Source organism: Scylla paramamosain, unplaced genomic scaffold, assembly GCF_035594125.1.
Source record: "Scylla paramamosain isolate STU-SP2022 unplaced genomic scaffold, ASM3559412v1 Contig91, whole genome shotgun sequence".
NCBI classification, from domain to species: domain Eukaryota; kingdom Metazoa; phylum Arthropoda; class Malacostraca; order Decapoda; family Portunidae; genus Scylla; species Scylla paramamosain.
Genome location: NW_026973756.1, coordinates 275,208 through 287,051, shown reverse-complemented (window position 1 = coordinate 287,051; position 11,844 = coordinate 275,208).

The following is an 11,844-nucleotide window of genomic DNA, read 5'->3' as shown; positions in this document are numbered from 1 at the left end:
CTGGCAGTGACTGAGTATGCCAAGCCATCCAGTGCATTGGTGCTGAGTGGTGTGTCCAGCAGTGTGGTGCAGTACACAGTGTTTGAAATGCAGCTGTCCTTTACTGTGCTGGATACAGAGGTGTGTGTGTAGTTGTAGTATACAGGGACTAAGCTACACACCTCTGGTTCTGTCTCCTCCTTTATTCATCCATCAGTTTATGTACATTTCTTGCCTCTCTCACCTTTGTTTTTCTACTTGTGATAAACAGGGGCTGGGCTACATTCCTTATCCCATCTCTGTATTCATTCAGTTCTTGTGTGTGTGTGTGTGTGTGTGTGTGTGTGTGTGTGTGTGTGTGTGTGTGTGTGTGTGTGTGTGTTTACCTAGTTGTATTTACCTAGTTGTGAAATACAGGACAAGATCCACACTAGGCTTGTGCCGTCCCGTCTCCATATCGACTTTTATCTAGATTTTCTTTAAATTTATGAATTGTCTTTGCACATACAGTCTCATCCTTAAGTTCATTCCACACTGTTATACTTCTGTGTGGGAAGCTATGTTTCTTGATGTCTCTTCTGCAAACACTCCTATTCAGTCTCCTTCCATGTCCTCTTGTGTCTCTAGTATCTGGTATCAAGAGGTCTTCTCTGTCCGACTTTTCCATTCTTTCCAGTATTCTATATATATAGCTATCAAATCACCTCTTTCCCTCTTTTTTTCTAGTGTAGTCAGGCCCAACCTCTTCAACCTTTCCTCATAACTATACTCTCTTAAGCTTGCAAGGATTTTAGTTGCAGCTCTGGATTCTTTCTAACTTTCTTGTATCCTTTTTCAAACTTCGACCACACTGATGCTGTGTACTCCAATCTCGGACGTATCATCGTTGTTATTAGTTTTTTATCATATCTTCATCAATATAGGAGAATGCTATCTTGATGTTTTTCAGCAGTTTATATGTTTCTCCTATAATTTTTGTTTATGTGCTTCCAAAATGATAAATTATCAGTAATAATTACTCCTAGGTCTTTTTCTTCTGATCTTATAGAGATTTCCTCATTCCCTAAGTAATAGTTGCCAACTGGTCTTTTCACACTTTTTCCAAACCTCATCACACTACATTTTTTAGCATTAAACTCCATGTTCCACCTCATTAATCCTTCATTAATCTTAATTAAGTCCTGATTTAAAGCATTGCAATCCTCTTCATTTGTTACTTTCCTCATAATCTTAGCATCATGAGTGAAAATGTTCATGTAACTTTCTACACCTTCTGTCACATCGTTTACATAAACTGTGAACAAAATAGCCACTCGTTACTGTTCTCCAGTTCGACCTGCTGCCTTTAATTACTGTCCTCATTTCTCTGTTTGTCAAAAAGTCAGTCATCCACTTTAACAGTGATCCACTGAGTCCTCCAGTTGTTTCCAATTTCCATATTAGTCTTCTGTGTGGAACTTTATTGAATGCTTTTCTCAGATCTAAGTATATGCAGTTGGCCCATCCATCTCTCTCTGGCACTATATCTATTACTCTTGAGTAGAAATATATAAAATTTGTGACATAAGATCTCCCTTTTCTGAAACCAAACTGTTTCTCTGTTATCACCTTGTTGTCCTCTAGGTATTTCACCCATCTGTTCTTGATAATCTTTTCACAAATCTTTGCCACCACACTTGTGAGTGATACAGGTCTATAATTTAATGGATCTTCTTTACTTCCAGTCTTGTGGATTGGGGTAATATCTGCCCATTTCCAATCTATGGGTACTCTACCTTTTACCAGGGTGGTGCTAATTATATTGTGCAACACTGAGACTAATTGTGAGCTATGCTCTTTTAAAATCCAACTGGAGACACCATCAGGACCCATTGCTTTCCTTACATCCAGGTCTTCCAACATATTCTTTACTTCATCTACTGATGTTTTAATCTCCTTTAGGTCGGTCCCTTTTTCTAATGCTGTCCTCTCATCTCTGAAATCATTTTCCTTAGTAGACACAGAGTGGAAGTATCTGTTAAACACTTCAGCTACCTCTTCTGGGTTATCCACTATCTCTTCTCCAGCTTCTACTGTGCTTATTTCATCTTTACTCTTTAATTTTCCATTAATGAATTTATAAAATAATTTTGGTTGGTCTTTACATTTCTCCACAACATTCTTTTCAAAATTTTTCTGCTCATCTCTGCGAGTTTTAAGAAATTCGTTCCTCTTCCTTATATAATTGTTCCATAGGTCCAGTCTCCTGTTTTTCTTCCACTTGTTCCATGCTTTTTCTCTCTCCAATCTAGCTGTTGCACATCTCCTGTTGTACCAATCCTTTTTGAAAAGGTTCTCTGTTGATCTTTTGGGTACCCATTTCTCTACTCCCTTATTATAAATGTCCAGGAAAGCTGTCCACTTTTCCTCTATGTCCTCCTTTTGAATAACCATGTTCCAATTCACTTCACTGAAATACTTCCTAAGTTGTCCAAAGTTAGTCTTGCTGTAGTTTAGCCATTCTCTTCTGTGGTCCTCTTTTCTTATACTGAGGTTATTATCCGTAGCTGTGAACTGAATCAGCACATGATCACTTTTTCCTATTGGGTTTATGTATTTAAGGTCTTCTACTATTTCTTGTTTCTTGGTGGAAATTAGATTGAGCCTTGAAGGTGCTTCATTTCATCTAAATCTTGTGTCATCTGTAACCCATTGTGTCAGGAAATTTTCAATAGCCAGGTCTAGTAGCTTGTTCCCCCCATGATGGCTCACTGCCTTCTCCCTAGATATCTCTTTACAGTTAAAGTCCCCCATCAGGAGTATATCATCATTTTCCTCAAATAACTCTGCCAAATGTGTCCTTGTGTCCTCAAGCATTTTGTTTTATTCATCCTCTCTCCAAGAGTTGGAATAGGGGAGAACATAAGTCACCACAATGTTACAGTATCTTACAGTATTCTGTCTTAAGTTTATTTTCAATACTTCTGCCTCCTCCACCCCATATGTGACAGATTCCACTAATAAATCCTTCCTAATTAGAAGCATCACACCTCCTCCCTGTTTATTTTTTTCTATTTCTCATCCAGAGGTTATATTTTCCTTCACCAATATTTGATATATCCCTTCACTTGCCAATTTAATTTCAACAATTCCCATGATGTCCGGTTTCTCCTCTTTTAATTTCTTCGATCTCTCCAGTGAGCTCTTTTTCTTCTTGTAATGTCCCCACTAATTTTTCCACACATATCTTTTCCTTCTTTTCTCTTTCAGTCCACTGAGGTGTATACTCTTCCTTCAGACCGAATACCACAAGTTTTTTTTCTTATCCTCAGTTTCTCTCACCAAGTTTTCTTTCTGTTTTATAACTTGAACAACTTTTTCTGTTAGCTTTGTGTTGTTTTGCCTTTGTTTGTTCCTCCACAATTTCCCTAAAATCAGTCTTTTCTTCCTCTTGTTCTTTCTTCCAATTTTCTTGTTTTACGTTTAACTCTTCCACTTTCCCTTCATATTCCATTGCTTTTTTTTCATATAACGTTTGTTTTTTTATGTAGATCGTCGTATGCACCTTTCCACACCCCCCTTCTTGGTGATCAAAGTCTCAACCATCTTTTCCATCTTCTCAAGTCTATCCTTCATTTCCTTCATTTCAGTTTCCACTGTGATAATTTTCCTTCTCATCATTGCTTTCCCGACCCTTCAGTTCTCTTTCCCAAATCCTGAGAAGTCTCTCTGTCTTCCCTTCAGGACGATCCCCGTTGGGGTAAACATGATAGTGGGGACCGAAGAAGTCCCCTCTTCACTGCTCATTATAACAATTTAACTGCTTCCTGCAAAACACTTTTGGAGATGGGACAGCAACAAGTAGAGCCAGTGTGAACTCTCAGACTCTGTATTTCTACTAGGGCAGCTCTCAGCGACGTAGAGGGCTGGATTTTTAGCGTGTGTGTGTGTGTGTGTGTGTGTGTGTGTGTGTGTGTGTGTGTGTGTGTGTGTGTGTGTGTGTGTGTGTGTGTGTTTAGTAAACCTTCAGGCCTTTTGGGTTCCCATGAAAGGACTCAAAGATGCACCAATAATTTCTCTCTCTCTCTCTCTCTCTCTCTCTCTCTCTCTCTCTCTCTCTCTCTCTCTCTCTCTCTCTCTCTCTCTCTCTCTCTCTCTCTCTCTCTCTCTCTCTCTCTCTCTCTCTCTCTCTCTCTCTCTCTCTCTCTCTCTCTCTCTCTCTCTCTCTCTCTCTCTCTCTCTCTCTCTCTCTCTCTCTCTCTCTCTGAGTCCATTCCATTCATCCACCACTATTTAAAAACCAATTCCTTCCTATCTCTTTTAAATTTAACTTAATCAGGGTACATTAATGGTGTCTCTAGGGATTAGCCTGACAGGATACTGAGGGAAATACAAGTCTGACGTGCCAAAAAAGGAGAGAAAAGGATCTCAGCTTTACCAAGATACAATTACTATTGGAGTCACATAAGTGATCTAATAGTTGGTCTTCTTTTGGTCTCTCCTCAGCACATAAGTAATCTAATAACTGGTCTTCTTTTGGTCTCCCCTCAGTGCATAAGTGATGTAATAGTTGGTCTTCTTTTGGCCTCCCCTCAGCTTGACACAGACGAGTGCAGCAATGGTCCTGCAGCAGCCCAGCATAGTGCAGGCCAGACAGCCCACCGCCATCACTGTTCACTTTGTTGACAAGGGCTCTGGCTTGGTGCTTAATGGCCTGGCTTTCAAGGTGAGGAGACAGACAGGCATGATTGACTTAAATGTTGCATATAAAGAGTAATAAAATGATATAATCTTTGTTAACATGATGTGAGGAAGTGAGGAGACAGACAGGAATGATTTTTTTTTTTTTTTTTTTTAGAGTAATAAAACAATATAATTTCTGTTATTGTTCAGTTTGTTGACAAAGATTCTGGATTGTAGTTTGATGGCAAGTCATTGAAGGTGAGGAGATGACAAAATCAAGTTAAATTTTTTTTGGATAGCGTAATAAAACAATATTAATTCTGTTATCAAGAGGCATTCAGTTTGTTGACAAGGACTCTGGCCCAGTGCTTGGATGGCAAGACTTTAAAGGTGGGGTAGACAGGAATAATCGAGTCAAGTTTATTTTTTGCATACATGCATGAAGTAATAAAACAATATTATTTCTGTTATCATGATACATTCATTCAGTTTGTTTACAAAAATTCTGGCTTAATGTTTGATGGTGAGGCTTTCAAGGTGAAATTACTAAGTTAATTAAGGGACTGTAATTAACTTTTTTTTAATGAAAATGTGTGCAAAAAGCAACATTGGTCTGTGCACACTGAAAAATCATCCAGCACTTTGGCAATAATCTGCCAAAGTTTGAGCTGTGTGTTTGAGACATAGCTTGTTTACACTCAGGCTTTAGATTACACCTTGTGGTACTCCTTATGTTTTGCTGTTTTTCATATACTGTATCTGTTTTTTTTGTGTGTGCATGATTTTTGGAGACTTTTTTTCAGATGTGTGGCATGTTACCCCTAAGTGGTGGGAGGGGAGGGAGTGGGATAGTAATTACTGGATAATGAGTCAGTACTTAGTTGGCCTAAGGTGAGGCCAGGGCATGTATGTACTGCCACGCTGGTGCCAGACCATCCACACGACTCATAAAATTTATGAGAGGAATTGTGTTACTATCTTCTGTGAAGACCATAACCATAGCAGAGTCTTGTAAGTACAGTTACTAGGGTGCTGTAGGGAGGTCCACAACACTGTTCCTTCCCACCAGAGACCAATGGGCCTAAGAGTGTGAGTGATGTGTGTGTGAGTGAGTGGTGCTTTGTCTGGGATTGGTGGCCTGGTATATAGATAAGTAGATAGATGAATGGAGTAAAATCATACCTTCTCTGTTATCCTTCCATAAGAAAGCACAGAAGTTGAGAGAAATTGCATCTGTACTGTATTTTTTTCCTGAGCCTCTTCTCTCTCCTCCTCAGGCCAGACATTTGTGGGCAAACTGCTGGCAAAGACTGCTGAGGGACACTTTGAGGTTATCCAGAGGTATGCCAAGTAAGAAACAGAAGAGAATGTTACAAGGAGGAGGCAGCAGGCACCTGCCAAAATGATAATTACTCCCAGTGAGGTCTAAAGCACTGGATGATGGGGTGCTGTGAACTTATCATTAAATGCAGCTGTGACCTCACTGAATGTTTCCCTTAGTGTCTCACAACACAAGGGAGCAGTCACAGCCTGCCCTCTAAAAACAACTTTCTTCCTTCATACAAAACTACAAGCACCTAATTACACACACACTCTTCACTCAATTGTCATGGCGACTCCTACACCAGCCTCAGAGTCACCATCGGGGGAGGGGACCACAAATGTCCCCAGATCAGACTGCTCTTCTGGTATCGACCATAAGTGTCTTGACACCTCCCTCAACTTTTTCTTCATTAACTCCTGCAACATTCGCAGTCTTGGATTTAATTTTCAGTCTGTAAAACACCATCTCTCCTCTACTAAACCTCATTTTCTTTTCCTCACTGAAACACAGGTGTCTAAGGTAACTGACATTAGCCCCATTTCTGTTCTCTCCTACTTTCTCTATCCTCATTTTCAATCCAAAGCTGGATGTTGCATTTATGTGTGCAACAACTTAACCTGCTCTCTTGCCCATGCTCTTGAATCTTCCAAGTTTTCCACCATCTGGCTACGACTACAGAGTCACTCTCAAACTAAATGTATTTGTGCTGTATAGCTCTCACTTAACTCCTCTGATTATAAGAAATTCTTTGACTACTTTCAAAGTGGAGCACATTCTGACTCTTCCCTTTTGTGGAGGTCTCCATTCTTGGAGATTTCAATGTTCACCACCAGCTTTGGCTTTCCTTTTCATCTCCCTTCACTGACCATCCTGGTGAACTAACCTTCAACTTTGGTATCCTCCAGGACCTAGAGCAATTGGTGCAACATTCTACTCATAATCCTAACTGTTTTGGAGATACGCCCAACATTATTAACCTTTTCCTAATCTCTAAACCTTCTGATTATGCTGTCACCCTCTCTTCTCTGTTGGGCTCCTCCAATCACAATCTCATATCTGTATCTTGTCCTATCACTCCAATCCCTCCTCAGCATCCCCATAAGTAGAAGTGCCTCTAGCATTTTGTCTCAGCTAGCTACAGGGACCTGAGGAGGTATTTTGCTGATTTTCCTTGGAATGACTACTGCTTCCGTGTCAGAGACCTGTCTCTGTGTGCAGAGTACATAACAGAGGTAATAGTGTCTGGCATGGAGATGTACATTCCTCACTCTTTACCTTCCAAACCTTGGTTTAACACAGCTTGTTCTTGTGCTATACATGATAGAGAGGTAGCCTACAAAAGGTACTTGAGCCTTCCATCACCAGAATCTCATTCACATTATATTTCTGCCCGGAACCATGCTAAGTCTGTTCTTCAACTAGCCAAAAACTACTTCATTAATAGAAAGTGTCAAAATCTTTCAAGATCTAACTCCCCTTGTGACTTCTGGCACCTAGCCAAAAACATCTTCAATAACTTTGCCTCTCCTTCTTTTCCTCCTTTATATCAACCAGATGGCACCACTGCTATCACATCTATCTCTAAACCTGAACTCTTCACTCAAACCTTTGCTTAAAACTCTGCCTTGGATGATTCATGGCTTGTTCCTCCCTCTCCTCCACTCTCTGACTACTTCATGCTACTTATTAAAATTCTTCACAATGATGTTTTCCATGCCCTTGCTGGCCTAAACCCTCAGAAGGCTTATGGACCTGATGGGGTCCCTCATATTGTTCTCCGAAACTGTGCCTCTGTGCTTGCACCTTGCTTAGTCAAACTCTTTCATTTCTGTCTGTCAACATCTACCTTTCCTTCTTGCTGGAAGTTTGCCTACATTCAGCCTGTTCCTAAAAAGGGTGACTTCAAATCCCTCAAACTACCATCCTATTGCTTTAATTTCCTGCCTATTTAAAGTTTTTGAATCAATCCTCAACAGGAAGATTTTTAAATATCTTTCACTTGACAACCTTCTATCTGATCGCCAGTATGGGTTCCATCAAGGCCACTCTCCTGGTGATCTTCTGGCTTTCCTTACTGAGTTTTGGTCATCCTCTTTTAAAGATTTTGGAGAGACTTTTGTTGTTGCCTTGGACATATCAAAAGCTTTTAATAGAGTTTGGCACAAAGCTTTGATTTCCAAATTATCCCCTCCTACAGCTTCTATCCTTCTCTCTGTAACTTCATCTCAAGTTTCCATTCTGACCATTCTATTGCTGCTTTGGTAGATGGTCACTGTTCTTCCCTTAAATCTATTAACAGTGGTGTTCCTCAGGGTTCTGTCCTGTTACCCACTCTCTTCTTCAGTGGCGGCTCATCAATAGGGACTGCGAGACTGCATCCCCTCCAGTGGATTTCTAGGATTCACGAAAATAATGTTAATTTATTTATGTTTGACTATCATTCACATGAAAACACCAATTCTCACATGTTTATATGAAAAAAAAAATACTGCAAAACAATGAGGAAGTACGGAAATTATTTACTATTTAATGATACGAAAGCGGGGAGAAATGGGGGAGCCTTCCCGGGTGGAATGGCGAGTGTGGACTGCGTCCACACTCACACACTGTGAGTGTTCTTGCGTCGGTCTTATTTTCAATCGTGTTTTTCAATTTGTCAGGGATGATTTTAAAATATTATTAATCAGTGATGGCTTGTGCTCAATCTTGATTATCATAGATGGTGTAAAATCACAGAAACATCATATAAAATAGTTTTTTTTCTTTTCCCATGTAGGCCTAGCTGTATTTTGCAAAATGGCGCAAGAAGCAAAGATGGTTTCTGCATTGAAAGAACTCGCACTTGCCATGATTTCAATAGAGAAGATTTCTATGAATAATATGCCAGGTTTAAATGAAAAAGTTATTGATCTGTTTGCACAAAACAGGAACAGGAGAATGGACTTCCTTTTCAATAGCCTAAGCCAGCACTAAGGAAGTCAAGCATTTACTGTTAGGATAAGACCTAAAGAATGAAATAATTATCTATCTATCTTTATAATCTATCAATCAATTGTATGTTAAACAATAACAATAAAAGCATTTAAGATTTTATTTGAATGTGAGACAGCCCCCCAATCAGTAACAGTCACGAGCCACCACTGCTCTTCTTATTATTCTCCAATGACCTAAACCAAACTTCTTGTCTTATCCACTCCTACGCTGATGATACCACTGTGCACTTCTACATCTTTTTGTAGAAGTCTAAACCTTCAGGAAGTAAAGAGTTCATGCAGGGAACCCACAGAAGACCTGACTTCTGATCTCTCTAAAATTTCCGATTGGGGGAGAGCAAACTTAGTATTATTCAGTTCATCAAAAACTCAATTCCTCCATCTGTTAACTTGACACAACCTTCCAGATACCTATCCCATCTTCATCAGTGACACTTAACTGTCCCCCTTTCTACACTGAACATCCTCAGTCTGTCATTTTCTTATAATCTAAACTGGAAACTTCACATCTCATCTCTAGCTAAAACAGCTCTTATGAAATTAGATGTTCTGAGATGTCTCCACCAGTTTTTCTCATCTCCCCCCCTAACTGCTAACTCTTTACAGGGGCCATATCTGTCCATGTATGCTTCACATGTCTGTGGGGGGTTCCACTTGTACTGCTCATCTAGACAGGGTGGAATCAAAAGCTTTTTGTCTCATCAGCTCCTCTCCTCTAACTTACTGTCTTCAGCCAGTTTCTCATCACTGCAATGTTGGATCTCTTGCTATCATCTACTGCTGTTTTCATGCTAACTGCTCTTCTAATCTTGCTAACTGCATGCCTCCCCTCCTCCCGCGGCCTCGCTGCACAAGGACTTTCTTCTTTCTCTCATCCCTATTATGTTCACCTCTCTAATGCAAGAGTTAACCAGTATTCTCAATCATTCATTCCTTTCTCTGGTAAACTCTGGAACTCCCTGCCTGCTTCTGTCTTTCCACCTTCCTATGATTTGAATTCCTTCAAGAGGGAGGTTTCAAGACACTTATCCTTCACTTTTTGATTGCTGCTTTGGAGCCTTTTCTGGGACTGGCATCTCAATGGGGTCTTTCTATTTTTTGGTGGTTGGAGGGGGAGAGTTGTTGCCCTTGGCCAGTGTCCCTCCTGCATGAAAAAAATAAATAAATTAAAATACCACCACCCATATCTTCCCAACACAAATACTGACAACAGACCCTGTGTCAGGCTGTATGTACCAGATGAGGCCGTGTCAATGCTCACCTTTGAGAATGTCATATTTGAGGTGCCAGACGTGAGGCAGCAACTCATAGCCAAGGTTGCTGTCGTCTCCGCTAGCTGGTACGTGGAGTCTTCTTGAGTATCGGTGTCAGTCTGGTAAACTCTGGAGCTCCCTGCCTGTGTCTGTACTTCCTTATACAAGACACTTCTTAAATTTAGGGTAATTCTTTTGGCTCTGTCTTGTAGAGCCTGGCACCTCAGTTATTTTTATTTATTTATTTTATTTTATTTTGTTTTATTTTATTTTATTTTATTTTATTTTATTTTATTTTATTTTATTTTATTTTTTTCCTCTCTCTCTCTCTCTCTCTCTCTCTCTCTCTCTCTCTCTCTCTCTCTCTCTCTCTCTCTCTCTCTCTCTCTCTCTCTCTCTCTCTCTCTCTCTCTCTCTCTCTCTCTCTCTCTCTCTCTCTCTCTCTCTCTCTCTCTCTCTCTCTCATCTCTCTCTCTCAAATACCCAGAGATCCTCCATGCCACTCACCCCTTCTTCCTCTCCCTCAAGTTTGTGGGTGCTGGTGGCTCCTCTCCTGGATGGAGCAGTTTTTGTGGTGAGACACACAGGGAACCTTAACTCTCATGCCTTGGGTCTTATGGGAACTGTTTTCAAAGAGGAAGAGTCTGGTTTGTGGTAAGACACACTGGGAACCTTAACTTTTATCCCCATATTGTGAAATGCCTGAGGTGTTATGGGAATTGTTTTCAATGAGGAGTCTGGTTTGTGGTAAGAATTGCGGGGAACCTTAACTTTTATCCCCATATTGTGAAATGCCTGAGGTGGTTATGGGGAACTGTTTTCAAAGAGGAGTCTAGTTTTTATGATTGGTTGATTGATGATGCAGAATACTATTAACTATATCCTGAATCATGAAAAAAAATGTCCTTGAAAATCCCATCAACTTTCATAAGGACTGTTTTCATGATAATTGAGTCAGGTTCTCATAGGTGTTTCTTTCTTCTGGTGATGCAGAATACTTGTTAAACTATCACCAGAATCATGAAGTACCCTTGAAAATTCCAGTATTTCTAAAGGTCACTGAGATGGTTAGTCCAGTGACTGTGTGTTTTGTTGTTTTCTTGTGTATATTTTGTCTCTTTCATTCCACATAGTTCTCTTGTTTCTTCTCAGGATCAAAAGATATTGATTGAGATACTGGGAAGGGATGTGAGTGCATGCCCAAGGAGAAGGCCCAGATCTTTAAGAGGTGAGTGAGAGAGAGAGAGAGAGAGAGAGAGAGAGAGAGAGAGAGAGAGAGAGAGAGAGAGAGGTGTGTGTGTGTGTTTTATGCACAGACAGAAAACACATGCATTTTTTGTATCATATCCAACATTTCCCTCTTCTCAACTTTCCTGTTGCCCTTCCAAATATCCAGCTTTTCTTTGATCCTTCAGTGAAAAACCTCCCTTTCCTTAACTCTTTGTTGTATCTCCTCAATATCCAGCCTTTGTTTGTCCCTGCAATAATGGATCTTTTCTGTGTATTTCCTCCAGGATCTATTTACCCAAGAACAACTTGTCAACAATTCCTGTAGATGTCATCATCAGTGAGGTCAGTGTTAGATACCAACTTGCTGCTCAGGAGTCCTGTTTGTACCTGCTGGCTGGCATTT